Source organism: Zingiber officinale, chromosome 4A, assembly GCF_018446385.1.
Source record: "Zingiber officinale cultivar Zhangliang chromosome 4A, Zo_v1.1, whole genome shotgun sequence".
NCBI lineage: Eukaryota > Viridiplantae > Streptophyta > Magnoliopsida > Zingiberales > Zingiberaceae > Zingiber > Zingiber officinale.
This window is the reverse complement of record NC_055992.1, coordinates 102,094,883-102,101,553: the sequence shown is the minus strand read 5'-3', so window position 1 is coordinate 102,101,553 and position 6,671 is coordinate 102,094,883. Positions and strand designations below refer to the sequence as shown.

Sequence of the window (6,671 nt, the reverse complement as noted above, 5' to 3'; positions counted from 1 at the left end):
GTCAGTAGTTACCGATGAAATTACTATTCCATCTATAGTTATCGACGAAATTACTATTTCATAATTCTATCGGTCGGTTTTGATGGATTAAATATTCCGTCGGTTGTTTCGATGGATCAAATGTGAGCATGAGCTTGTCCAGGGATTACCGTGTGCCACGTTTTTGGCAAAAATTAAAACATAAAAACAGTTAGAGCCACCACCATTGAACGGTTGCGAGATATTCCAATTATCTATTGCCACCACGGGCGATGCCCTTTTTTTTTTTTTAACCCCACCTAGCTCTATTTTCACTAACAAATTAAACCGACCAACTCTTGATTCTCAAGTAAATATATGATGGGTTCTTGGGGTATGATTGAGTGGTAGAATATTTAAATTATTATTTAGATTCTTATGATTCGATTATGGTTGTAGAGTATTTAAGTTATGATCTAGATTCCCGTGATTTAATTTTTAATTATAGTATATTTATAGAATTTTTTTAAAATAAAATATACAATCAAAAAAATATTAAATGTCTGGAGTGCCGATTATGTACACTTATTAATTTTATCAAGAATTTTATGAGCCGATCTAGGATTAGTCAGCCTAACTGTTTTTGTTTTTTTTTTCCAAACAAGTTTGATGTGAAATGGATAGATAAAAAAAATAAATGGTGAAAGAATACCTTTTTATAAAATTATTAAAATAAAAAATTACGAGCACCAAGTTTGTGAAATATAGAATACTTTTTTTCTATCTCAAAATTTTTGATAGATACGTGAAATCTAAAAAACTGAACAATAAGGTTCGACGGGCGAGTTTTGAGATTTTTATTTTAAGAGTAATTTTAAAATTTCAAAACGGTTTTTTCTATTAAAATTAGTAATATGGGTGTTAGTGTTGGATGTACAATATTTAACTCATAATTTTAATATATAATTAAGGTTAAAATTAGGTTAGTTGTGATCTAACCAGCTGTGTCAAATTTATAGGTGTAAGTTATTTCACAAGCGATGAAGTCTTGGATATGAACTAGACGGTGACCAAGTCTTAGTACAGCTAGGCTTATAAAGTCATAATTAAGAGTCAGGCATGAGCTAAGTCTTGCTTGGAAACCAAGCAAGAAATTTCTACCTGGAAGTTAGGTGAATCAAATCAAGTGGTTAAGGTTTGACAGACAAATTTCTAATTGGAGGTTAAGTGAATCAAGTCCAAGTTGTTAAATTTTGATAGACAAATTCCTACATAGAGACTAGGTGAATCAAGTCCAAGTGGTTAAGACTTAACAGACAAAAGTCATAGCTAGGTGGTAGGTGAATCAAGTCCAAGTGGAATCAGCTGAGAGCTGAAGGTTTGACAAACAAGTCCAAGAGAAGGTAGCTGAGAGATGTGACTTGGCACCTCAATCTAGATGAGTCAGTTGGAGGTTGAGCGTCTAGACCCAATGTAAGTACGAGTAATTTGAAACTTTGCATTCTACTCATTACGTATAACCATTGAAGGGAAGCATGTTTGATGGTTCTAGGCAACCGGATGGAGTCTGGGGGTGACTAATTGATGAAAACTCTTGACAAAGGAATTTAAAGGGTTATATTGGGTCCAGGCTACCAGAGGATACGAGCAATCAGATCAGCTTTCAAGAGATCGAGAGATGTCGTTATCAGCAATCTGAGCGAGTCGGATCAAGATGAGATTTGATCCCTCTCCAAGCAACTGAAGGGCGTCCGGACGACCATTAATGTTATCGAATGGATAATAGTTGCAGCCATATCAACACTTCTCAAGGCAACTGGATAGAGTCCAGGCAACCAAAGGGGCACTATAAAAAGAGCTTCGAGACATACCTTATGAACAACTCAATCTCTCATTTACACATTCTCTTGTGCTCGTGCTTTTGTACTCTCTTTCTTTTTGTACCACAACACACTTGCACTTCATTTCTGATCGACAACACCTAAAGTAACATTTTCATTTGTTTTATTGTACTTAACTTTTTAGATTATTTTTCTGTAAGGTTTTCCTATCTCTAGAGGCTTTCTAGAAATGGTAAATTAAGAAATAAGAATAATATTTTATAACTGTTATGCGTGTCTATATTTTTGGTTTGATTGATCAACTACCTGCATGTTTAACTGTTAGTTAAATCTATTACATGCTTATATTGTCTTATCTTATTTGATTAGATCAGTCTAAGTAATTTATATTTCCGCTGTGATACTATACTTGATGCAATTGTTTTACTATCTGCTTATTTTAAAATTCGTAATGTTATTCACCTCCTCTCTAGTGTCGAGTTCGATCTTATAATTTAGTATAGACCGGGTTGAGCTGATAGTATGCTAGGAAAGCCTAGTCAGGTGTGTTGGGATCGAAGGAATTTAGATATCTCCATAATGATATGATATTGTCCACTTTAGGCCTAAACCCTCATAGTTTTATTTTCGGACTCTACCTAAAAGGTCTCATACTAATGAAGATATCTTTATCTCTTTTAAACCCATGATCTTTTTCAAGTCTTTCCAATGTGGAACTTTAATTGTATTTTCAACAATCCTCCCCTCAAACGAAAGATCACCATTACTCTTATGGTTCGAGCCTCCCTATAAGTATCTGGTCACTCTAACCTACTCCGGGCCTCCTTCAAGCATTCGGCCACCCTGACCTACTTTAGGCCTTCCCTCAACTTCGTACAATGTCACCCCATATGGCATTTGATTTGGGCCATGGCTCTGATACTACTTATTGGGACCGAAGGAATTTAGATATCTCCACAATGATATGATATTGTTCACTTTAGGCATAAACCTTTATGATTTTATTTTTGGATTATAACCAAAATGCCTCATACTAATGGAGATATTTTCATCCCTTTTAAACCCATGATCTTTTCTAAGTCTTTTCAATATGGGAATTTGATTGTAGACTCAACATAGTGCATGTCTAGGCTGGGTAAGAAGTACCTTATCTAGTGTTGGTGCAATCGACCTCTAGGGTTTTAATGTTTGACTGTTAGGTTATGCCTGATGACGGTGTGTGCTAGAACACGTTTCGTAAACATGCGTAGTGGAAAATAAAATAATAATTCCTAATTATTAAATCACACACCACACACATACAAAGATACAACATACTAGATATGATCGTATAATTAAAATTTTACGGAAAGTAAATTTACGTTAGGTATACCTTACGGATGACCTATAACGAGAAGGACATCAATCGTAGCGACGTTGTCAAGTCTCGCCTCTATTCGTATCTATGCCAAGCTCCTCAAGACAACTCCTTGAGTACAAGTCTCTCCTTCGAAAGTTACTAGCCATGAGTGAGAAAGAGGGATTAAGAGGAAGAAGAAGAGAAGCACACAAGAGAGATTTTTTCTCCCTTGTGGTGGTCACGACAACAAGAGGGTGCACCCTCTTGTTGGCGGTAGGAGAGAGAGAAGAGGGAGAGGAGGATTGAGTTTCCAAAAGTCAATTGATGTGCGTAAATATTATGATCGTTTATGCATGTTTTAATGCACATTCACTTACTTTATACGTATATATTCTTTGCATGATTGTTTCTTTTATCATATACTCATCATATATACTCTTTTTGTTTGGATATATTCTCTTTGTTTGATTTTGTGTTGATAGGGATAACTTTCAGAGTAAAAACAACGATTGTCGATACACCAGAACAAGGTAGAGAACACAACCGTGCAACCTCGCACGACCGTGTGACCAAACAGAAGAAGAGAAGTGCATGGTCGTGCAACTCTTGCACGGCCGTGCGGTCAACCATAGACAAATCTTTGCATGGCCGTGCAATTCTGCATGGCCGTGCCCCCCCACGACCGCAGCTAAGAAGTGCACGGTCGTGCAACCCTGCACGGCCATGTCCCAAGAACCGAGCCTGAGATCCACACGGCCGTGCCAATTGACACGACCGTGCAGGGCAGCCAGAAGCAGAAGAAGGCACGACCGTGCCATATCCACATGGTCGTGCCGCGATGCAGTGCCCTAGCCTATAAATAGGGTTTTTAACCCTTCTCCAAGAGAGGAGCCATCAGGGAAGCGAGTCGTCAAAGAGAGAATCACCTTGGTGCCGTTCCACGCCATCCAGGACATCCGTCCAACGATCCTTCATCACCACATCGGCTCCAAAAGAAAAGGATTTGATCCGAAGATCACTCGTCGTCATTGGATAAGCTTCCTTTCTCTTTCTCTCTCCGGGTTTTGAGAATTGTATGTTTAATTACATTATATCTTCGAATTTTTCTCCGACGTCTATGGAGTAGATTCCTTGTTCTAGGATGAGGGAGTAGTTGTGGATTGGTTTTGATGTAAGAATAACATTTATGCCTCTATTCATTGGATGATGTCGCTTGCTTTGTTTCAACTATTATGCATTCCTGTTGCGTATTAATTGATTGTGTAGATATTGCTAACCTCGTAGAGAGAGTATCTTAGATCATACACGCGAGGGGTCCTAGTGACAAGGGTAGCCTATTCACGGACATCTAGGGTACTTCCTTGAAAGGAGAGGCAACATCTCCACATGGAAGTAAGAGACAAAACTAAGCTCCTTATTTCTATCCTTAAGGACACCAATTAGAGTTGTGTTCTTGTGATCTACCGAGATGCCCTAGTGACAGGGGTTAACCGTAATAAGATTTCATAAGAATCTTCTCTATTTGGTACTTAAGGATAGTTGCTTTAGCTTCTGGTGAATGCATACTGAAGGACAATGAGTAAAGGATAGAATGTGATACATCAATACCACTACAATGAAATCGAACTCCTAGAACTCTTCATAAGCCAAGTCAATTACTTCTTCTTTGCTAGTTCTCATTTCTGCTTTCCAAATCTCCTTTCTTTAGATAACTTACAACCATCGGTAGTTTAGCTAATCCTAAGTGAGCCATCACTAGTGCTTATAACCAATCCTCGTGGGATCGATAATCTTTATTACCGACGATGAATCCATGCACTTACGGTTAGTAACAAGTTTTTGGCGCCGTTGCCAGAGATTACGTCTATAACAATAACAAAAATCATATTAGGTTAAATTAGACTTTGTTTTTAGTTTTGCTTTTCCTTATTTTCTGCATTTTCATCATAATATTAGTTCAACTCTTTTCTTACTTTACTTCATTTTATTTTATTTTATTTTATTTTATTTTGCTTAACCTTACACTTGAAATATTTCATATCTTGTTTTTGCATGCGAAGAGCTAACCTTTCAGGACAACTTCTTCCGTTCGATCCAGAGATTGATAGGACTTTCTTAAGGAGAAGAAACTTACAAAAGGCATTTCAAGCCGCACAAGAATCTTCAGAAATGACTGACAAACTGTTGAAGGACTACACAGCACCTTATGCATGAGGTGTTTAGTCTAGCATCACTCGATCGTCAATCGAAGCCAACAATTTTGAAATCAAGCCTGCAGTGATCCACATGGTTCAGCAGAATCAATTCGGAGGAGGATCGCATGATGATCCAAATCACCACTTAGATCTTTTCTATGAGATTTGCAGTACCATGAAAGTGAACGGGGTCTCTCCAGAATCAGTAAGGCTACTACTATTTAGATTTTCCCTGAAAGACAAAACCAAGCAGTGGTTAAATTCTCTTCCAGCAAACAGCATATTGTCTTGAGAGCAGTGTGAGCAGAAGTTTCTGGACAACTTCTACCCACCAAGCAAAATTGCTCACATGAGGAATTTGATCGCAAGCTTCAAACAGATAGACTCAGAATTATTATTTGAAGCCTGGGACAGATTCAAGAGCATACTGAGACAGTGCCCCCATCATGACCTTGAGAAATAGTTGGTCCTATACACATTCTACAATGGAATCAACTATCACACGAAGATATCCCTCGATTCTGCAGCAGGAGGAGCATTAATGAACAAGAGCCTTGATGAAGCTGAAGAGATCATAGAGAATGTGGCACATAACCACCATTAGTGGGCAACCGAAAGATCTGGTGGTTCTTTCTCAGGGAATCCAATAAAGGCGTCAGGAAAATTCGAAGTAGATGCAGTCACACTCATGTATGCAAAGTTGGACGCTTTGACCAAGAAGCTTGAGGCCATGGGAAACAACACAGCCAATGCAATAGTATATGTTTGCGAAACTTGCATAAGAACGGATCATGCTCAAGATACTTGCCCCTTAGGGCCAATACAAGCACAGATAAACCAACTTGAGCAGTGCGATGCGATAGTTAGTTACAACCAAAAGTACAATAATCCATACTCCAACACATACAACCCTGGATGGAGGAACCACCCAAATTTTTTATACAGGAACAATCAGGACCAAGGGCCAGCAAAACAAAGTTATCAACCTGGACAACAGAGCTACTCATCTGGACAACAAACTTATCAACAACAGAGACCTTCACAATTGTCCAGAATCAAAAAGATGCTTAAAGAAGCTCTCTCAGAGCAAAAAGAGATGAAGAATAAGGTCAAGCAATTGACTCAAAGGCTGGAAAATTTCGAAAAACATCAGAATATGCAAGACATCCAGATAGCCTAGTCTTTCTCAAGAGCACAGGGAACATTTCCAGGAAAGTCCAATATAAATCCGGTGGAACATTGCAATCGCATTGAGCTGAGGAGCGGACGAACTTTGGGAGACCCCCAAATCACTACTCATAAAGGACCTGACTCAGAGGAAGAGCCCTCTCCCCTAAT

At 38.4% G+C, this 6,671-nt stretch overlaps 1 non-coding gene across 1 annotated transcript; it reads right to left on the bottom strand.

Annotated features, from left to right (window-relative positions):
- Positions 1-5,680: 5,680 nt before the first annotated feature.
- On the bottom strand, positions 5,681-5,786 carry LOC121973971. Its single transcript, XR_006109869.1, has one exon. It is a non-coding gene; the product is annotated as a small nucleolar RNA R71 (small nucleolar RNA).
- Between the last annotated feature and the right edge of the window lie 885 nt (positions 5,787-6,671).